This window comes from Cyprinodon tularosa, unplaced genomic scaffold, assembly GCF_016077235.1.
Source record: "Cyprinodon tularosa strain WSP-4 unplaced genomic scaffold, ASM1607723v1 ctg326, whole genome shotgun sequence".
NCBI classification, from domain to species: domain Eukaryota; kingdom Metazoa; phylum Chordata; class Actinopteri; order Cyprinodontiformes; family Cyprinodontidae; genus Cyprinodon; species Cyprinodon tularosa.
The window spans coordinates 247,902-272,197 of NW_024039037.1; the positions used below are offsets into that span (position 1 = coordinate 247,902).

The 24,296-nt window shown below is 36.4% G+C and overlaps 1 pseudogene; it reads right to left on the reverse strand.

The window, feature by feature from the left end:
- Nucleotides 1-18: 18 nt before the first annotated feature.
- Nucleotides 19-24,009, reverse strand: LOC119788804 (annotated as a pseudogene).
- Between the last annotated feature and the right edge of the window lie 287 nt (nucleotides 24,010-24,296).

Consider the following 24,296-nt stretch of genomic DNA (forward strand, 5'->3'; position numbering starts at 1 on the left):
AGCACAGCAGCAAGCAGGTGAGACCATAATTCGATTTTATTTAGTTAAAAAATAAAGCTTTTTTTCATGTTGTCACACAGGTTGTATTGAAGTGATTTCTGAATCTATAAGAAAGGTGGTAAAAAGGCCTATGTATGACTAATGAAACTGAACCTTAGCGTCCACAAATTGAGGTTCATATCACATAATTTAATATTTACAAGAGGTTCATCTACTTTTTCAAATAGGACCATTCATTTTGCTGATTATGTAAAAAATGGTTATTTAAAAGCAGCTTTTTGTATTAATTCAGGTCATCTTTGATATTAGAAACTGTTGGACTATCTTAAGGCCTTCAAGTCTTGATTGATTATAGAGGGGGGCATATAATTTTTCACAGTACTGTATTTGTGGTTTTTAAGGTCTACACATTTTTTTAAGGTTGAAATAAAAACAATCTTTATATTAAATATCTATACAAAACATTGAGAAACAATAAAATAATGGAAAACAACATTAAAAAGTAATCCTTCAAAAAACTCTAAAAAAATAAGAATACTAAAAGATAAACATGAGTTGATTTCAACAGCACATAAATAAACGGTAACCATATGACCTGTTGTCTGTTAAGGTACAATCACACCACACTTCCTCTGTAGGATTCAGATTTTTTACTTGACATCATCTGCAACATGTGCCACTTGTCTGTCTACAGGTTTGAACAGTCAGACCTTGTTTTCTTCTCTGTTGAATCTACAGTCAGTAGGGCAGGGCTCTGCTGGGGGAGCAGAAGTGATTGTGCATCAGGATGATGGTTCTGAACAGAAACTGCATTGAGAAATGGAAGTTTCTTTTAAAGGTCTAGAACACAATCGAGGAGACAAACCCTCTGTTCTGTCCATAAATAATGGACATTGAGGACGTCCTGTCCTTTGTGCTGAGCTGTCTGTGCTAATAGACCCTGATTGGCTGCTCTGTGACTGATGTAACAATGATTCTGGCTGCATCTGCTCCCTGTGGTCATGAGGACCACTGCTGCAGTAAGTCACTGGGAGGTGTGGTCTGCTCTCTGAGACGCCCAATGATGTTTGTGTTGCTCTGACGGGCAGCTTGTTGCCTTGGTGACTACTCAGTCCCTCTGACGATCCATACGAATCACATTCTGAGGCATCTCCAAAGGAGCCTGTTGGGAATCATCAGTGAATATTTCAAATGTATTTCACATTCCAAGGCCACCTGAAATAAGCATTATAAAATGAGAGTTTTTTTTTTTTTTTTTTTTTTTTTTTTACCGGTAATGTGATGGCTAATAAAGTCCTTCCCAAACAGTTCGTGCCAGGTGTCCCAGAAACAATCAGCTGAGGCATCTGTGATAAACAGGAAGATTAAAAAAAGATTAGAATTGTCATGTTTTATACATAAATGTACATATAGCTGTGATTAGTTCATTTCACTTTGTTCATCATTTCTAGAAAGGTATTGCCATATTAGTTTTTTCTTTGATTCTTGGTTTATTGTTGTGCTCTGTTCTTTGTGCATTTGGATTTTTTTTTTTTTTTTCAGTTCGATCAGTTGTAGTCTCTTTTCTCTCGGTTTGTAGTTTATTTGTGTCTCGTTAAGCTTATTTTAATAATTTCCCTTCCATTAGTCTGCCTCTTCTCCTCTACTGCTGTTTCTAATCCCCTGATTAACTCATCTGCATTCAGGGTCATCCTCCACCCTTCCCTCTTCCTTCCCTATATAAACTCAATTGTTTTTCTTTTTTCTGGTTCATCTGATTTCAGTACGTCTCTATGCTGCTCCAGTTTGCTTCGTGTTATTCTGCATCCCATCATCTCCCCTTTATGTTACAAATTTTTTTTTCACGTTCTTTAGTTAATCCCTTTGGCTTTTCTGACCTTGGAATTTTCTTCTACTAGTAGACATCTTTATTTTTGCTTCAACTTTGCCTGCCTTCTGATTGCATGCCAGTTTACAGAATGGCTGCATCCCCTGTTGTGATGCTGTTTTCATGTGGGACTTACACTGTCTCTTCCTTTAAAAAATAGACCAGAAGGATTTTTTATTTTTTGCTTACAATAAACTGGTAACTTTATTTGTATTTGAGTAGAATGTTTATCTAAGTTACTGTACTTTTTTGAGCGATGTTTTGTTGTTGCACTTATTTAGCCAATGCATAAGCAACATGGACTGTACAGTAATGATCTGGTGCTGTTACATGTCAATCATCTGGATGGGGCACTCAGACCTCTGGAAGGTCCAATACCGCCCCCACCGCACCCCCCCCCCCAACCCCCCCCCCCCCCCCCCCCCCCCCCCCCCCCCCCCCCGCGTAATGTACCCTCTATGTGGCTTTTGGCAAACTTAAAGCAATCTTGTTTGTCTTTCCTTCAAAAGAAGCAGTAGATCTTTGCAGGTCCTCAAAAATTACAATGGGCAACCTGACCGGTCTTCTGATTAATGCTTTGCTTGCAGTCAGGTGTATGATCATCTTACGGTAGGCTTACAGTTGTCTCAGTATTTTCAGTTCATATATTTTAGAGTGTTTCATCAGATTTTGGGATACTGTTGGGATGTTGTATATTCTTTTCTCTTCTGTAAATTTCTCAACAACTTTACCTCATAACTTTGTATTAATCTGTCATAAAAAAACAAATTAACTATATAACATTTTGGGGGACTTCACATGACAAATATGTTAAAAGGGTTCAAATAAAATTATACTCTGGGGTCCACAAACAGCCACTTAATTGTTGCTACTGAGCCCCCTGCTTAAAATTGTCTTGATAGAGATATTCTTTTGCTATCAAAATTGATTGTGAAAATTTGGGTTGGAGTGAGTGCCTCATATCACCTCCAAGTACAAATATATGTTAAAATTAAAGTAATTCACCTTTATCAATAGAAGGGGTTGGAGAAATGCTTCCTGATCCATCTTTGGAATGGTCACTTAGTTTGTACTGCCTGTGGCGTATGAGCTCCTTATCGGAGTTCAAACTGCTTTCCTCTGTGTCTTTAAGTAACAGACGATCTGATAACACAGGAGAGTTATTGTCATATGGAGACACCTCTCCGCTGGATGCTTTAAGGGAGTCACTGGACATGCAACTCTCATTCAGAGAAAATGAGTCTTCTGGTCTTAGTATGCCTGAATCCCTGTAAAAAAATTGAAAAACAAAAACATTAAAAAGCTTTTATAGAACCTTAATGATACATACAAAAAGATCAGTGGCCTTACAGACAAAGCACATAAATAGAAACAGTGGAAACTCACGAGCATTGAGAAACTCTTTTTCGAAGCAAATATTCCACAACATCAGAATCGGTTTCAAGCAAACTAATCAGCACCTCATTCTGAAGATCTGCAGGAACCTGGTCAAGAGAAAGCATGCTTTCCTTTGATGTCTTTTAAATAATCATTACATCAATTTACAATAACATCATAAACAGATGTATGAAAAATACAGATACATTTTGAATAGCATTTTTACCTTTGTACAGTTTTTTTTTATCATGTTAGAGATGGGTTCTGTAAGTTATTTTCTTAAAACACAATTTCCCTGTGGTAAAAACCATAATGTCCATGTTATTCATGACTGAATCTTAGAATGTAATGTCTCCAGTGAGGCTTCTCATTTGCTTGGCATTGAGTGTAGGTACAACCTCGTTTTATATGGTTTTAGACTAAAAAAACTCTGTTTAATGTTGTAGCTTTGTTTTATAAGCTTCTATAAAACTCCCTCTTGGTCCATTAAGTTGATGTTTACATTTTCTTTAGGTGGCTTCACTCTGTTAGGCATAAGAACTGCTCATAAAACAAGCTCTAACTGTGACTGTTTGCCTTCAACTCTGCCTCATCTTCAACTGTTCTATTGCATTATGGGTTTACTTACCATAAACAGCATATTATAGGCATCAATCATCCTTTGGACAACACTGATGATAGCTGTACTCTCCTCTGCATGAGCAAAACTCTGAACAGCAAACTCTTTGTCTGAGGTCTTTTGCTTGTGTAACAGGTTGGGACCGAGGATGGTAGCTAAATTGCGTGAATTCATCTTGTTTCCTGGAACCTAGAAAATACAACAACAACAAAAAAAAAACATTATTAAAATAACAGACATCAATGACCTGTAGGGTTAAACGAAAATAAGTGTGATTTTGCAGACAAAATGCTTTCCCTGGAAAAACACCAAACATAAACAATTGGGTGGATTCAAATGGATTGAGAATGCTTTTTAGTATCCAAGATTTCCCAGGAGATTGCTGTAATGTGTCAATTAAAAAAAACAAATCAATTAGAGATATTCACTGTGAAGGGAACAATGACCGGTATATATTCCCTACTGTTGCTGCATTAGCTTCCACCTTTGTTCTAGGATGTTTTCTCAAATATGTGACAATTTCCTATACATTATATACATATCTGAGGTTTTACCATCTCCACCATCGGTGTACCACTTTCTAGGGAGGACAAGGCACCAACTTTGCTTTATCAACTTATCACTATTTAAGGAAAAGGCATATGATAGGGTTTCCCGTATTCCAAACCTGTTCTTTTACAGATCATTGTCAGTTGATCACACTGAAGGACTGTAGCTTGATATTATTCTTCAAGTTAAATTCTTTGTTTCTTCTTCAACATAGTCATTATTTTCCTCGTGGCTAAACGCAATGCAAGGGTTTCTCTTTGACCTTGTTAGAAACAAGTTTTGTATTTAAGATGTGGCCTAAGGAACATTCCCTGAGTCTGCAAGCAACTTCCCTCTGTGCACCTCTGTGTGGCTGAGTGTGCGCCTCTCCCCAGCTTGCAGCCCTGTTGCAGAGGGAGTGCAGTTTACACCAATCCCTATGTAAGTGGTACAGACATGGTTTGTTTATTTTGAAATATTTCCATATGCTATTTGAGATCTTTTTTGCTACAGCTAGATAGACAGCAGGGCTTCACACACAAAAACCTCTAGTAAAAGCCTTACTAGATAGATATGTGTGTGTGTTTTTAGCTGTCAATAGCACAATATCTTATGTTTTATAACAATAGGCAGTCTGTGAGGTGAAGACCACACTTCATGGACAAGCAACCATTGCTGCTGCACCAGGCTACTCAATGATTTACACCTAAGGTTTGTGCTTCCGAGAAACAGGTAACTGTAAGGCTAATCTAGAACGCTGACGTTTCGTCTTTTGGCATATTCTTATTCTGGAGTAAAGCAAACCACGAGCTGACACACACTGAGAAGTGGTGTCTGACTTAAAAAAAAAAAACTCACACACCAGGATCATTGTAATAGAGGAAATAATTGATATCAATGTTTACCAAAAATGAAAAGCATATACAATATAATTTAGGACATGCATTTCCTTGGCCCGTTAGGGATGTGATTTTAGTGAAACACAAATTTAAATGAATCATTGTATTTTTCTAAGTCCCAACATTGCCCATCTAAAGGTAATTACCTGCACACAAATAAGTAGATGTTAAGTCTTCCTAATAAGTCTCCTCATAATCAGACATGATCACAGGTACTGCTCCGTAACAGAAAACACTAATTACACCATAACAGACTGACATTCACAGAAGCCTGGTGTCTGTGTGCTCATGGTGCATCATGAAGAGAGTGTTCATGAATCATTTGATAAAGATAATCATAATTGATTATCATGCATAACCGGGCAACTGTTTTGGCACAGTGATCTCTTCAAATTAGAGGCTGCAGATGCAAAGCACATCTGTCCAACTGCCCTCTGCTGGCATTCATGGCAATAAATCTGTGGAACAGTCTGTTTACGAGGGAGTAAATTACCCTCTGATTGCTAAACGTGTTTTTTTTTTTTTTTTTACTTGTTAACCCCTAGAACCCTACGGACCCACCGGTGGGTCCAGCTGCTACGTGACCTCATAATTTTAACAAACCCCCAGTATTGATGTAAAAAACACATTTGGCACAGTTTGGTGACATTTATGGATAAATGTGCCAAAATGGCCCCTCCGCCTAAGAAATTTCTCACTAATACCATTCTAAAATAAATATGATTCATCTGATTGATACCAAATTTGGTATATTTTTACACAGCATTTAGATTTAAAAGTCTGTACTACTTTTTTGTGCTATAAATAATATTTTGGTAGTGTTTTGCAATGTTTATTTCAAAGAACATTTTGGCGAGGTTCAAAAAATGCAAAATATTTTGTATTTTGTCCCTAATATTTCAGGCAGGGTCAAAGCTACAATGGTGCTGACACCAGAAAACCATTCTATGACATCTTACCTTTACAGACGTACCAAAAGTTTCTTCTTAAATCTAATAGCTGTGAGGCTATAAGTTATTTACTTTTCTGTGTTTTTGTCAGGCAGAAATTTATTTATACCCCCTTAGGGTGTAAGAGGTTAATAGAACAGATTTGCAATTAACATAAAACAGATGAATTAATGCAAAAACTGGAAATGAAATATAAACTTGAAAAGGTTTAAATAGATTCACCCCCACCATATATATATATATATATATATATATATATATATATATATATATATATATATATATATATATATATATATATATATATATATTTTTTTTTTTTGTATTACCTTCCGTCCCTCTGTGTCTAGGCCATCTTCAGCGTGTGAGGCCACGGTGGACAATAAGCTGAGGAGGCGCTGCAGTGTGTCGCTGTTGCAGGGAGGAAGTAGATATATAAGGAGCTGGATGGCGCTTTGTTGTTGGGCATAATCCAGCACTGTAAAAAAACAAATTTAAAACATAATCAAAAATTCATGAAAATGTTTACACTCAAATATTTCACAGCCCCAATGACAGACTTTCATGTGCAAACAGCTGGCATGAAATTTTATATCTGGACCATATGGTCACATTTAAAGGAGAAGTTCGGTTTTTAACACTTTTAGCCCATTTTCTGTAGTGTCCAGGATGAAATCGAATGATCGACACCAAAATTTTGACAATTGGTCCTGTCTCTGCTTTTTGGCTCATTTAGAATCCACCTCTGGCTGCTTCAGAATGGCTTCCATAGAGCATGTCCGATAATGTCCTTAAAACAACCTTAAACGTTCTTTTTTTAAAATATGCTACTCACCGGGTCGTCAGCGCTGTTCAATGACGTTCCAAAAAAAGTTTCGTGAAGAAAAAACGTTCCTGTAGTGTTTTATTTAGCATTTTGTAAATCCCATTGAGTTCTGTTTGAATAGTCAATATTCCGCTGCCACCGGAAACGGAAATGGGGCCTGTTTACACAGTTGTAGTCTTTTCGCTTCACTCTGTGTACTCCGACGTCGAGAATCAAGAATCCACCTTTCGTATTCCATTTTCAGAGTTTTTTAAAGTGTTTAACAGAGACGTTAGCACCTCGACGTCGGAGTACACAGAGTGAAGCGAAAAGACTACAACTGTGTAAACAGGCCCCATTTCCGTTTCCGGTGGCAGGGGAATATTGACTATTCCAACAGAACTCAATGGGATTTACAAAATGCTAAATAAAACACTACAGGAACGTTTTTTCTTCACGAAACTTTTTTTGGAACGTCATTGAACAGCGCTGATGACCCGGTGAGTAGCATATTTAAAAAAAAGAACGTTTAAGGTTGTTTTAAGGACATTATCGGACATGCACTAGGGAAGCCATTCTGAAGCAGCCAGAGGTGGATTCTAAATGAGCCAAAAAGCAGAGACAGGACCAATTGTCAAAATTTTGGTGTCGATCATTCGATTTCATCCTGGACACTACAGAAAATGGGCTAAAAGTGTTAAAAACCGAACTTCTCCTTTAACAGTTTGTTTCTAGCACGGTAGATTCGTCAAAAAACCTTTAAATAACTTTAAAAACAAGTAGTTACTCTAGATTTTGAATGTGTTTAGAATTTGTTTAATTCAGCCAAGAATATAATTGAACATAGAAATACTGTACATTCATATCCTTTAACTATCATTTGGTTAAATGTAGTTATAGATATACCACTTTCTATTACTCGGTTAATCATTCTGACAGAAGGACTACATGCTAAGTAATTCTAAGGCAACAAATGCTATTTAAAATCCTTATGTTTCTCTAAATCAGTTGGTTTCCAGGTTGACACATTTTATATATGGTTTAGATAAGGGTCCTCTGCTCTTACCCAGAGTTTTTCCTATCAAAACCCATGTCTATATGTTTTTGTCTGGAATATCAAATATAGCCAATTGCTTACTGTTGAGTAAAGCTTAAGACTTGGGAAGTTCTAATTCTTTAATAATTCACCCACTCTCTGCAGGGTACCTGTAATACTGCCGTTAAAAAATGCCCTCTTCTGGATGCTGCCACCACCATGTTTGAGGGAATGTACAGTGCTCTTAGGCTTTAAATCCTTGCCTACATACAAATGTATTGTTGTGGCAATATATTGTCAGTGAATCTCTGTCTCATTTGATCAAAGGTCTTTGTTACCAGAAGGCATATAACTACTGAAATAAAGCCTGTGTCTGTACCAAGTAAAGAAGCAATTCCAGTAAAATTAACTAGATCTGATCATAAGAAAGATCCAGACACCATTTTGCTAAGCACAAATAAACAAAAAAAGTAAGGTTGTATAAAAGACAACAAGATTGATAGTTATAATTAATATCTTATAATTTATTAACTCCACATATTAATGAGAACAATTTATTTAAGTATGGGTGGACAATGGGTATTTTAATATATGCAACAAGCAGCTCAGTGAATTGAAGAGACCAAAGGAGTATGTTTTGGAGATTTTGGTCTGGTGGAAAGATCACACAAAAATTGTTTCTAATCTAGCACTCATAGCTTGTCATCTTGACATTATTTTCATCTGATTGCAATACAGGAAAGGAGAATACAGCTGAACACAGCCAGTGACTATAGATGGTAATCTTTTTTTGCAAAACAAACTTAAGCACAAGGCCTAAATATGAGTAAGTAAAATAAAAAACACTGCATGGCATTTAGTGTCGAAATGCCATTTCAACACTGAATGCCATGCAGGGGATCAAAACATCTCACCTGGTCAGCCAGGCCAACAAAAACCCTAAAATCCCCATTACAGAGGCATAGGCCAGTATCTGGTCTTACAGTCCAACAATGACCTTAATGGCTCTCCATTACTAAGGGGTGGACCTGTTCTTTCGGTTCAATTTGCATGTTTTCTAAACCATAATAAGGCTTTTGTTTGAACTAATCTATAAAGCCTGGAACTCAAACACTACTCCAGACATTTTGAATTGAGAAAGCTTTCTGGATGGGAAGCAAAACGCCTTCAAACTTGGAAAACAAGTAGTGAATTGTTTTTTTTTTACTTTTTTGAAATGCTCAGTGTCGAAATGTTCGTTTTTGTGCTCCTTACTCATTGTGTGGATGAAAGCTGTGTAGAGTTCTCTCGTCAGCAGGGGGTCAGGCAGGTCTCTGAGGAATTTCTTCAACAAAGCAGCGACATCATGGACGCAGTGCTCCTCATTAAAATGCACTTCCCACCCCTGATCAAAAAGCTCACGAAGCTAGATAAAACATTGTCACAATCAGGGCTTCAAAGAGATTTTTCTTTTATGTTAAGGCAGCTGATTAGAGCAGAGAAGGTTACCTGTCGTACTCTCTTCTTGGAACTCCCGATGCGGAAAATTCCAACTGTCTGCAGGCCTGAACAAAGACACAAATGCTTTATAAGTGCCAACAAGCACGTGAACTTTTATACATTGATTGATGCTTTTACAACTTGTACCATTTTTTTCCAAGTGCTGGCAGCAGAGATCAACTATCCTTGGCACCTGTCTGTAAATAGGGTTAAGGCTGAGCTTTTTGTCGCTGGTTTTCTTCCTGTTCCCAGCTGCCTCGTCTGGCAGAGACAGCTGAAGGGCTTCCAAGAGCCGAGACTGGTTATCATCAAGGTCAGTGATGCAATCCACAGACACTCCACCCTGTCAGTCATAAGGGTGACAATCATGTAGTCAATGGAAAGCCAACCAGCTCAGCAGTGCTATGGAAAAATGTATGTACTGCACTCATTTAAAGGCCACATCATCTGCATGCAAATTGAATATCTAAAAAGGTCACAAAATCCCACTGAAATCGTTGGAGAGGCTGTAATCAGACAGAGTCGGTGTTCTACATCAGTGAGTCAGGTTTATTGACAGAAAGGCCTACCCTCCTGGATGTTCTTGAGGCTATTTCTGGCGTGCTGGGCAAGGGAGATTCATTATGACTCTCAGGGGTGGAGCTCAGGGAGGAGTTGCTGCTGGAGAGCTCTTTGTTAGACCTTTTGAAGCTAGAGTACAGGTGAAGGAAGGATAGCATCAATTCAGTGGGGTTACTGTGCTCCTCCCGCAGGGGGTCATGTCGCAGCTTGTGAACACGGTCATTGGTTATGACGTGCGACAGTGGTATGCCGAACGCCAGCGGCGTAGTCTCTGTGTGAGTAGAGAGCAAGACATGGAATATTAAAGCTGAAATTCTGATGATTCTGAATGATTCTTCAGTCATATCTAGTTTACAGTCCATTGCAGAAGCATTCATATCCCTACAGGTTTTTCATATTAGAGATGTTATGGGATATACCAACACTAAACAGTGCATTGTTGTAGAGTCACAGATGGTTTTCAACATTTGTACCAATAAAAATCTGGGCATGGTTTTGTATTAAGGGCCACCTTTTGATCCAGTTACGTGTGTTAATCTGTTAGGGTTATGTGTCTGCCAGCTTTGCACATCTTAACACTATTCTTTTACCCAAAAGTGATTGGGGAACACCTGTAAAAGGTTTTCAAGTCTTATACCCAATATTTCAGTTGGATTTTGATCCACTCTGCTGTAGCTCTGGCTATATGTTAAATGCCACCTTTCTGTTTTAAGAACATATGCCAAGTCTCTTTAAAGCCTTAAATAAGTTTTCCTGCATGATCACCTTCTATTTAGCTCTACTTGTGTTCCTAACCATCAGCTTCCCTGTCCTTCCATAGAAAAATGTTGTGTTCAAGACTATATACAGTTTTAATTTTCCACTATTCCTTCTTTTTGTATGTGGGGCAAACTATTGAATTTTGGTCCTTTCTATACAAAGGAACCTTATTGTATTGAACCTTACTGTTTCCTCTATAAAGAAAGTGGGAAATGCAAACATGTTGTTTTAGGACTCCTTTTTTTGTAACTTCACCATTAAGGTCAGATATGACAGATTCTCTCAGTGGAGATGTGGATCTTTGTAGTTTCTCTAGAGCTATCATGTGCCTTCTGGCAGCTTGTCTGATTAATATTCTCTGACATGTATGTTTCCTCAGGAAGAGGACCATATCTCTAAGCTGTTGTAGTGCCTAATTAGATTTTCAGTGGATGGATTGAACACTGCTCTGTGTGATGTTCAAAGTTTGGGTTAATATTTCAGATGCTTTAAACACCACTTTATCTCTGATCTGTCTTAGTTGTTTCTGGCAGTTCTTAATGATTTTTGTCCATTACCATTCTGAAACAAAATTGTTAGGATCAGTTGTGTTTGTCAGAGATTAACCTGCTGATAATGTAAATTATGTACTAAATAAAATCCAAAGAGAATTGTTTGAGATTGTATTGTAGCAGTAAGCTAAATAAAAATGAATCGCCATGTTTTTCAGATCAGAAAAAAGAAAAATACACATATAATTTTGCTATCAAAAGTAAAAATAAAAAAATTGGCAACAGCAGAGCATGCACTTAATATTCAGAGAGCTCATACTTTCCCAAGTGCCTTTGTAAACAAAAGACTGAGGGGGAAAAAAAGAGGAAAAGAGGGAGCTGGGAATGCCAGGGGATAAGCTGCAACGAATGAGCCTCCACTTAAGATTGTTTTGATTTTTTCCCTCGACTGCCTCTTTCTGACGGAGAACATCACTTTCCTGCCACATTGTTGCAGCGGGCGGGGCAGCGTGTTGGTGGAAGATCACAGCTTCCTCTGTACTGGGAGATTCTGATCACTCACAGCTCCAAGCGAATAAACAGCTGAGAGTGTGTCTAGTGCAATGGGTGTACATGGCTTCAGCGGGGAAAGGATAAAAGCAGCTTTTAAAATGTCAGAGCCTGACAAAACCAAGAAAACTAATAAGATGCTTGCACGGATCTAATATACAACTGTGTTTATCTCCACAGGCTTAGGAAGGAGCTTCACAGCTATAACATTATGCCATAATCTCTGCCTAAAATCTTCTTAAAGGATAAATCAGAATAACACCACTGTTTAAACATGATATATCTTAAGCAGCATTACCTTTGTCTCTGTTCTTTTCCTTGGATAAAGAATCCAACTTCTTCTTAAGAGACTTCTTGTGCTTGTGGCCATCTGCAAAAGTAAATAAAAAATTGTGTTTATTTAACTTGTGTTCTGACTTGTTCCACTGCAGCTCCACTTCGTTAGTGGCAAATTGCCTGTGTGCTTATAGTGTTTTTTAAAGTCAGAGGACCCCAAGATCCTCTGACTTTAGCTAAACAATAGTCATTCAGCCATTAACACACTGACTGTAAGCTGTATTGTAGCCATAGCTGCCCAGAGGGAAACTAACAGAAGTGAGGCTGCCATCAGCACCAATCACCACCACTCTGAATAACAATGGCAGGCAAATGCGGGTGATGTGTCTTTCCCAAGGACATAAGGCTTTAGACAGAAGTGGAGCTTGAATTTAGGTTTCGAACCAGCAACCCTCCGGTAACAGTAAAAAATGCTTACTTCCTGTGTCAGGGTCATCAAACTGAATGTTTACATGATTGCATAACTGAACAGACCAGGTTGTAAATATTAATTTTAAAGAAAAATTAGTTGGAATCAATCCTTGTCGATGCAATCTGTTTAAAAATCATATGATTACCTTGCAGGGATGGAAGATGCATTTTGCATGGCTGATGAGCACCAAATAAATCAGAGTATTTGCAAGCTGATTATCTTAAACAATCAATATATTTGCCACACAATGCTGGGCTAAATACAATCAGTTTTGAAGATAATTCTCCCAAAATGGCTTCTATATGTTTACAGGATCAGCTATTTTCATTTTGGACAAGCTGAAGGTGATTCTGACCAACCTAATTAGGAACATTAAATGTCCCTCACCAAGTTTAAAAAGACAACAGAAGCAATAAGTTAGACAGCCATATTATGAATTATGTAAACATTTTGTGTGGAGAAACATAGGATTGATTGGATGCCATATTGGTAGATTTTACAGTCCATGTCCCTTTCAAAAGCAATAGAAGACACACTTATTCTAAACTTAGTTGCACCGCTTTACCAGTATTACCATTTGTTGTATCAGTGCATGCTTATGCATCTTAATGGACAAGAAAAGGTCTGAGAATGTGAATATTTGCATGTGTCTGAGGCAGATAAGTACATTTTGGAATAGCAATGTGGCAGCCCAGGTCATGACACCGAATCAGTCGCCTGAAGGCAACTTCTTGAAGACGGACTCTCTCCAGTTCTGATAGGCTTTGCAGTGCGACCGGCTTTAGGCAAACACTGGGTCCTAACGATGTGTTCCAGGTGATGTCCCCCTGAGGAAACAAACAGCTATCAATCATACGATACAGCAGACAAATCAAAACATTTTACACTTTCAAAAGTCAAATATCTAGGTCCTAAGATATCTTGTTCCTTTAAAAAAAAAAACACATTCTTATTCTTATGCTAGATATAACAGGAAATAAATCTTTCCAAAGGTTCAACTTGGTCTCCTAAGTTTGTAGAATTTTCCCCAAAGGTCTGGGGGATCATTAATATGGATTTAGGCAGATACAGGAAAATATCAAGTGATTTCTGTTTGCTCATCTGTAGTTTTCTCTCAAACTGATGCCATGTTTGTGACTTTTATTCCTGATGGTTATAAGCCTGCTTACATTAGTGGTTTTAAGGCTGAAGTCGTTTTGATTGGGCAGCTACTCCTGGTACGGTTCAGCCCTCTTCCATGTTTTCTCAATCTTTGGATGATGGCTCTGAATGTAATTCACTTAGCTGATTATCTTGAACCAAATGTAGATAGTTAAATTTGACTAATAAAAATAAAGACGATAATAATATTTAATAATAATAAGTACATAAATATATTTCTCCGTAAAGCCAGTTTATTAGGATAGCTTTTCACCTTAAATAGATTATATTATCATTTTAAGAAACCCGTTTTCTATTTATTTAGTTTTGTCCCTGTTTGACAGTTCAATTAAACATGAAATGTGTTTAAAGACTGAGTAAAGCTATAAGGAAGCTAGGATTAATCTCTTAGCACTGAATATTACACTCAATAAGGCTTTGTTAAACTGCTGTTTAATTCACCAATGACAAATGCAAACTGCCTTTATACTTTAGCAGCACTGTATATCTGTTTTTAGATGTTCATGTTAAGTAGTTTGGATTATAGAATTTAGCAAGAAATGGTTAATTTACAGTAAATGTTTAAATCCTAATTTTTAATCCTAATCCACATCTGCTTTACTGTGCATATTTCAGTGCATACTTAAGTAAGTCTGTAATAATAGTTCATTATAACGGCTCAAACAAACATTTTAAATCATTTCTGAAGATTAATCACAGCAGTACTAACAGGGGCATATAATCAGATTTCACATTCTCAACTTTTAAGCATGGTCGTGCTGAAGATTAAAGTGCTTTGATCCACATCTATTGAGCCAATCATTTGAGTCATGTTCCAAAGAGGCTTAGTAACTCATTATGAGGATAAGGCTTATGTTTAAATGGCTCACTTCCATTTAAACAAGCATTAGGACTGAGCTGGAGAAGCAGAAAAATTTTACTCATATAGACAAAGCATAAGAAGTGAAATCTAAAATGCTGCAGGGAACTATCTGCCTCCTTGTTTTCACTACTGTATTACAACAGCTAAAACACTGTCAAAAATATATATTTAGTGACAAGAACAACAAGGAGTCCTGGAAGAACTCCTAAGCCCACAGTAAGTCTTGAAGTCAGCATCATCATGTCAGCTTAATAATTAATGAGGAGACAACAGCAATCCAGTGAGTCAAATTTCACAAAGGAGATGATAACAGGTTTCTACGATGTTGGAACAACAAACTTCAGAACAAGGTGGAAGAGGAAAGTAAAACTTCTATTCCATGCACCCTAGCTATTATATAAACATTGAAAGAAACGTAAAAAATCAAGAAGATAATTTATTTCATCACTTAAAAAGGGAAACTTATACAATAATCTCCATTTTAATGATTATAAATTACCTAATAAAGATCCTTCACTTAAAAAACCTATTAAACTTGATAGACTACTTCAGGTTGGCATCTGCAGATAACATAGGAATCCCAATCATTTAATCCTGTCTGTAGAAGTTTTATATCAAAAGTTTTATTGCCAAGTACTTAAACACATCACGAATTTACTTTGGTCAAAAGGGGCTACAAATGGAGAAAAAAAATGAAATTACATAAAAAACCTAAAATATATAGTTTGATATAAACAAATATAAATTGTGTAGAAATAATAAGAGAAAGCTGTGGCTCTCCACCCTTCTCTGGGATCTTAATTTCTGAATGAAATGCAGAATTTATTTTAATCTCAACAGGGAAATGTGGAGCATGGAGAAATGGCACAGTTCTGTTCTTCCTTAGCTCAGATAAGATAAGATATTTGCGACCTCTTCTGTCGTTCAGGAATATTTTAACTATAGGAATGTGAACATTGTTCACTCTTAGGTCTTACCCACCTTAAAGAGGATATCACACATAAGTCAACACCTTACCTTGACTGTCCAAGCCAAAGCACAGCCATAGCATGAAATTACTTTTTTATAATAGAATTCAAGAGAAAATTAACTAAATTGCTTTTTTAAACGTTAACTTTTTTTTCATCAAAATTAACAATAAGGACAGAAATTGAGTGAATACTTTTCGCCGGCTGAATGGATTCAATTAAAATGTAATTCTTTGTATTTAATCAGTTAAATGAATATGCTTCTGCAGTATTTTGGTAAGGTAACCTTTAACATAAGTAATATAGTTTTGGTATTCTGTTCTCAATGTTACAGATACACTGAAGAAGCTATAGCTCAACCTACAGAGAATTACACAGAGAAAAAGCAACATGTCTGAAGTTACAGCATGATTTTTTTTTTTATGTTACAAACTAGGGCTAGACTAACGATTATTTTGCTAATTGATTAATTTGAAAATTATTTTTCCGAAAAATCAATTAATAACCAGATAGCCAAAGGTTATGAAAATAAACCAGCTGAAACTAAAACTTTACCACTTGAGGAGTTCTGGATAGAAAATATTTAAAGAAAAAATATAATTACTGCTCTAAGTTGGTTGCTCTGTCAGCTAAAGGCATATTTCAGTCTCTATTCTCTAGATAATGATTAATCAATTACTAAATTAATTGACAATTATTTCAACTATAGATTAATTCCGATTAATCCCATTAATTGTTTCAGCCCTATTACAAATACAACACAGCATTTACACAGGTCTGCAAGTACTGGCCTGCAGTGTTTTTATTTAAATAAGGTTTAATATCAAGAACCTGGAACCCAGTCAAACATAACAAACATAGTAATTGGCTTGCATCAAGCACATATTCACGCATAGGACAAATGGTCAGATAAAAACCTTCATACTGATGTTGAGGCAAGAGTGAAATGCAATGGCATTATCATAGAACCTGTGGACACAGGCTGGCAAAGGGATAGTATGAATCTAGGAATACTACTGATTATATAGGCAAGCCCTTCTGCTGTAGAAGCATAAAATAAATGTGTTGTCTTTTCAATCGGAAAAAGGACACTACCCTATCAAAACCTTCAGAGCATGAAAAATGATCTATCTTACAAAGAATGTGGCTTATGTAATATGCAAAATAAATAAAATGACCTGATTTATACACTAGCACTTAGAAATGTTTACATTTAAGATATTGTAAATCAGTTATTTTTATCCTAAGCCTGTTCCACAAAAAATGTGGAAATGTAAATTTTTTTTATTTTTTTCCGTTATGAAACATTTGATTATATTACTTTTGCAAACAGACAATTTTCAATACTCATTTGATATAGTCAAGGGTCTCTACTGTTATCTGAAATCATGAAGGTATAATTTACTATAACCAGAAATAATTAAATGAATTCTTTACTCAAAGAAGTTTCTAACATTTTTGTCTCTATATTCACTCTGAGTTAAAACACTTTAAATACTTTCCAAGATACATTATCTAATATTCTAATATTGTTAATGAATCCAAATTAGTGTTTATATCATCTGTCAGCAGAACAATGAGATGTGGCAATGTTTTATAAGTCAAAGGTTATGATAAGTACATTGAGCAAATTGTGCCAGCCAGTTTTGACACATACATTCCTATGTATGACTATGCTTATGGTAACACTTTCTCTGGGTGTCTGATGCAAATGGTACCTGACTTCCCACACTTTTTTCTGACGTCTTCAGAAAAAACGTGTTTGTTTCTGTGAGTAATTTCTAAGTATTGTCCTCCACATTGTCATGCAACCCTTCTCTCTCTGCTGCATAATCACAGTTGCTAGTGGGTCGAGCCCAGACATGCCAGCAGGGTGCAGTTTCACTCCAATACTTTTCCAGCTATAAAAACAATGAGACGTACTTTTCCAAAGGTGGTATAGGGTTTTTTTTAAACAATTCTAACTGCTCAAATTTTGGAACAGAAGTGAGACCTAGACAGTGGCACCCAGTTCTGGAAGCACAGTTCCTTTTTTTTACTGTATGCTATTCTGGGTACATAGATGTTTTATTTTTTAAGTCGTTTTTCTTCCACATATTCATGCAATGATGATATCTGAACAAACAAACAAAAAATTGCTCAAAGTTTAAATAGATATGAAGAAATATACAAAGTTTATACAATCAATGGATTTTGGTGGGTTTTTTTTTTATCCCAGCAAATCAACTTAATGATCCTGTTAAAAAGGTAGTGGTAAGTATTCCCAGGACTATCCTTTCTCAATGAACATCCACTGCTTGGATACAGGTGCATGTGCCTGTGTGGCTAATTTTAATTCAAAGCCTTGCTGAAAAACAGCAGTGCTTCCTAGAAAACAATGGGAGGAAACCTGCAAGGTGGTTCATACAATTTAATACAATAGGCCTGGATAGATTACGCTGATCAAGTAAACTTGAGTAAGATCCATGGAGGTTGCAAAAATTCAGCCAATTTAAGTTTTTATATTTGCTCTAGAGTTTAAAAATGACTTAACTTGTAGATATATTACAATTCTTCAATAAGGAAATTCCATATATATTTAGAAGATTACAGCCTCAACCTTAATTTTATCATATATATTTTTTTTTGTTAAAAACACTGCTGAATAAGAAAACCCCATCATGAAATTAGTTGCATCTAACTGCCTTAAGAACGGGTTTGAAATGCACATTTTTCGTCATTCAAGCAAAACATGACTTGTGTCTAATACCTAAGGCTGAATAGCAAATTTAAAACACAGTGGTGATTGTATCATGCTGTGGGCATGTTTTCTTCAGAAGGGACAGATGAACGAATGCAGCAATGCACAGGACGACTAGAGGCTCAACGCTTAGCAGGACAAAGACTCAGGCCGGAGTTGCAATTAAATAGTTTACTAAAGCATACTTTGTTTTTAATCAAGGCAATCAAAGTCTAGACCCTAAATTTATTCAGAGCATGAAACACAATTTCCACCCGGTCTGATTTAAGTTATTTAAAAAAAGAAAAAAAAAAAGGAAAGAAGACAATTCTGCCTAAAAAATGAAATAAAAATCCCACCCCACTTTTAAATTACTTGTTACAAACAAGGCGTTGAAGCCAATTTTAAATGTTCTTTCTATGCCACAGTCATACACTTTTGAAAAAAAAAATGCCATTGCATCATGACAAGAACTGTGAGAAAATGACTGGGGTATGAATATTTTGCAAAGCACTCCATCACCGACCTTCTAATTTTTTACATTTGGAAATTTCTATCTATGGCTTAAAAAAAAAGTAGTTTATAAATAAAAACAACGTGACATATAACAGTTGCAGGTGTTAAAAAAGACAGATCTACATGAAACATGATAGCTAATGCATTTAAGCAAAATTCAAGATCTGGCAATGCAAAGCTTTTGCATCATTGTGTAATCTTTATCTTTAATTATTCTTTTATAAACTTCGGCGCACCTTTGGAAAGCACACTTATTGCGCAGACTGCACACAAAGAAACACAAAGAAACATCCAGCAGTTACTCACAAGACAAAGGATGTTCTGTCGTTCCCCCATCTCGAATAACCTGCTTTTTGTTAAATACAAGAAGCCACTCGGACCGAACTTTCTTATTTACAAAGCGCAGCCTACTCGTCACAGCGACCCAAGCAAGAATCACTTTGCCACTTGACCGCCAGGGGGCGCTAAGAGCAGGAGGAATGAGAGTGGAACTGTCAGTGAGAGGGCGCACACAGAAGGGTGGGGGAACAGTCCTGTTTAATGTGCATTTGGCACGTAAAACAGCGTCATTGATAAGACTACATTACCCATGAGCCTCAGAGTCTTCCAGTGTGTTTGAATCCACACTCTGATTAAACGTTTTTCAAATAAATAAATAAATACTGTAAATGCTGAAATGATAGTTAATATTCAATTTATTTTACAATGTTTGTATGTATTTAAGGTTGAATATGTGTAGCATGAGCAACAGATTTTGCCTGACAAAAAAAAAAAACTACACAAGTCTTCTGGTCTCTATGTACTTTAATATTAACAGGTGATATTATATTATAAAACAATATCTTCATTTTTTTTTTTGTTTATTATGATTTTTTTCATAACTCTTTCCTGCATTACCTAGCCCACAATCTTTTAATAGCAGAAACATTAAGTCACATGTATTACTCATGTTATATAAACCTATAGCTATTTTGTGAGAGCTTATATTGAAAAATTTTTTTGTTTTCTTTTTTTAAATTATCTATCTTGAATTTTTTTTTTAAGTCTTGTTATTCATCTTAGGGAGGAGTGCCAATAAATGTGATGGTTGATGTATTTTTTATTGCCAGACTAAAAATTGTGGCAGTGGAAGTTATTAAATGGCTCATTTTAATGAAATCCAGGTTTAAAGCTTCATGCCAGATCCATAGCTCAGAGAAACACAGTGTAAAATCTCTCATATGCATAACATACCTTGTGCTAAATTACCTTGAAAAGCCATCAATAGACACCTTTTTTTTTTTTTTCGAAACAGTGTGAAATTTGTGCTAAAAGAAAAACATAAAGACATAGATGACTAATGGCGGTTGGAATTATTAATTTTGATTGGTTGAATGGTTTAAAGAGGTGTTACTTTTAGTATCTTGAAATAGGCTAATATACTGACCTGAAGCAGCTGTTGGCAAAAATGATATCTTAGAACGTCCAGTGATTGGGGAGTATTATCCAAACATTTCTCAGACTACATCATCAGAAGAATTGACAGGTGGATGGGTGAGATAGCGTGGGGTGTATGATCCAGAGACAAACATAAAATGACTACTTATTTTATTGCACAATAAACCATATTCTCCCCCAGATTCATGAAAAAAAAACAATGAAAGCTGTGTCTAAAATACGACCGAGTAAAAATGCTTCTTTGGCTAACAACATGACATAATAAGTTTTAAATGAGACAGATAGCAGCTTAATCACATTCTGTCACCTACTGACTCCCCGATTTCTTTTCCAGTGACATTTGTCTGTTTTTCAAATCAAAAGATGAAGAAAATAATGACAAATTCCTTGATCAAAAAGCTTCCATCACAGGCTTATCCAATCCGGTTATTTGGGGAATTATAAAAATCTTTTTTTAATCATCATTCTAATTTGACAATATAAAAAAAATGCAATAAAAAAGGAACAACAAAGTAAGGAAATATTTTCAGATATCTTATAAAGCCATACCCAAAGGCAAACTGAACAACAAAGCATAGTCGGCTTAAATGAAGTGCAGTAAGCCATGTTAGCCAATGAGAATCAGAGACAGGATTAGTGTCACATTTAACTCTAATAGGGTTGGGGGAGAGCGATCATACCTGTTGTCATAATATTAAAGGAACACATAGAGGTCAGGGACACTGTACACAGTGCTGGGAATAGATGCAAATGATATCAACACAAATCACACACAAGTTTTTACTTCCTAAGGTCTGTATAAGCTTCTATACACAACACCACAGATGTATATTTTTGGCAAAATTTGTTGTGTTCATTGTCCTTATCTTACAATGTCAACATTGATATGGTGGGGCGAAGACAAAGAATCTGTTTCTGGATATTTGATAAGCCACTGAAATTATTTCAACCACTATACTGTTTTTTAAAGAAAGAATGGATTTGAAGAATGGCTAATCAGTGATAATATCCCTGTCTTAAGGTGCAAGCACCCAAATCTGCCTCAACACACCATATCTTCAATGTAACCACACATACAGGACTGCATAAAAATTAGGTACACACAAGCTGATTTAAAACAATGGCCAAACCTTTATTTTACACCTGCAAACTACCTGCAATGTATTTTGAAAACATTCAATTCTCAAAACAAATTCCAGATTGTAAGGTGGTGTTGTTGAAACCCTGCAAGCGTAGCCTCATGCCATGCAAATGCAAAGTCTCTGGTGGGAAGAAATATGTGCCTGAGGGACTGCAGCCAAGGATCAGGTCATGCTGCTGCTCTGTGAGAAATAAGAGTTGAAGCTTTCTTCATATAAACCAGATGTCTCTGCTTTCTATCTCAGCTCAGGCTACAGACATACAAAGGGAGTGTGAAAGGGGAAAAAAAACAGTGATACTCAACTTAGAAGAGGATATCTTCACTGGTTTGCAAACCATGATAGTATGGCAGCAACAAGGACATTGTATGATTAGCCCAGAATCAAATATGCAAAAATCATACACAAGAGGTGCAGCATTAGTTTCTGAATATGACTCCACCAGATGGAAGTGAACAAGCCAAATGAAGTCACTCTTGTAACAAAAGTATTGCAGCATTGGGGCCATAACTGGGTGGAGGTGCAGCAGTGTAATGTGAAAAAGAGAAAATACAGGGACCCTATTTGTTATTGTCGTGGTCTCTTGGATACTGCTGTCCCTTAGTAAAGAACTTGACTATATCCCCACCCACAAAAATGTGACTTTGATTACGGACTTGGAGGAAGGTTTTACATACAAAGGCATTGGCTTACCGTGATTGTAAGCTGACAGCATAGCTACAGAATGTGGGTACTGAGGAAGGACCTGAGTCCCTCTGTTTTCAGTTGAATCTGTAACAAGCAGCTGGGCTACTCTTCAGAACAAATATTCGTTAATTCGATTTGTTTACATTTTAATCAACAGATAAAAAGCTGCATAAATATCACAAATGCACATTCTCCAAAGTCATAGGTATCTGTTCTACTTTACTTTTTTTCAAAGCTTCATTTAGATTCTGAGAAAAATAAAAAGTTCTTGCTGTGGACTTACTGTTGAGAACTACAGGGGACAGATACTTGGCAATTATTGCAAGGCTATTACTGTGTCAGGTCAGTGATATATTCCCAATATAATAAACAAACAGTGTTGCCATGGGGAAAATTTAGGCACAACAGTGCAAATTGCCTCCAATATTTAGTGCTCTGTTTTATTTAGTAATGTGATAGCCTCCAGTGCACTTTCCGCAAAGCAGCTGCTTTGCAGAAAGTAAAGCAGCTGTAGTAATTTTGCTCTCTCCAAACAAGTTCAGAGCTGCTCTGGTTTGTATGATGTGAGATCTGAAAGTAGTTATGCAAGATGATTAGCGGGGATGTGCACAAATGATCAATGACTGGAATATCTCTTGCACGTCTACAAGCTTAAAATGCTGCCTTTATTTGCAAAAACCTGATTTGATCTAAACATTTCCATTATTCAGGCTTTCTGCTTCTTGAGAATATGATCTGTCACCGATTCTCAGGTCTTTTTAAGCTTCTTTTAGGTCTTGTTAAAGTTTCAGCAGTTAACTCAAAACCTGATCGCCAGTCCTTGCTGAGCCAGTGCAATCCCCCAGCACTGTGCTAACACCACTATGCTTCATCAAGTCTTTTTCTCAGCTTTTATCCACACATTGCATTTAGGTTTTAGCAGTTAGAAGACATCTGAAGTCAGTTGTTTGCACAAGGAACTTGTAACCTGAAACTGATGCACCATTTGGTACCATAAATCTGAGTTTATTTTTGTGTTGCAAGTTCTAACATCAACATTTACCTCATCTCTGCACATTCCTTCAGGAAAATAACTTTTAAATAACCTCCTTGTCTTTTCAGTTAAATATGCTACATTATAGCCTCTCAATCTCTGCAAATTCAACTTGCATAACATAGAATAAACGGTATGAAATGGGATAAGATTAATTATTTGCAGTGACGCAACAAGCTGTAAAACATGTGGGTCCACAAACATAAGCAAACCTGTCCAGTTAGTCCGAGACTTGATGATGTTGCAACAGCAATGTGACTGATTAGTTTGGGGAGGGTTTTTTGTGCAACTTGCAAAGAGCATTTTTAAATAATAATAATAATAATAATGTATGTAATACAAAATATATGAGAAAATGTGTTTTATCCCTTGTAAGGGAAATCCATTCATTTCTCGATTTTAAATGACTGCAGATGCAACAAGTTCACAATGAAATGGGGAATAAAAGTTGAATTTTAAAGTTTGGAAAAATTAACGCCCTCTAATACTATCTGAGATAAATAAATGTTGCTGACCACTAACCTTATACGGAGCCTCCTCAGATTCGGTACCACAGTGCCGCAATAAAGTTGAATCCAAACTCCTGGTCTGCCTCAGTTTCTTCTTGGAAATACTTTTAGGGCTTAACGAGCAAGAGAAAACGCTGCTTAACAGTCCTTGTGCGGCCATATCTCTCTCAGCTCGTCATGTAACATTTGATAGAGATCCTCAAACGCATAATCCGAACGCCTGAGATAAACCGTTTCCCGATCGGATCCAGCTCTAGGAGCGCCTCTGCCAGTATTATGAAATACGCGCCCGTGCTCTCAGATCATCTCCTCCGCCTCCTAGCGATGTGACTCAGAGCTTCCTGCTTCCAACATCTCAATGATGCTTCTAAGAAATATGTCAGTTTCCCCCCAAACAGTATGACAAACTCAGCGGGATTAAGGGCAACTTTGTTTATATTGGATCTGTGTGATTCAGCCTAATTGATTTAGACTGATCGCAGGGTTAAAAGTAGTTGAAAATTTATTTATTTTTCTTCTTTTTTTTAATTATCATGTATTTATTTACGTATTTATTTAGCTATTATTTTATTTTATTAATTTTTTATTTAATAATAA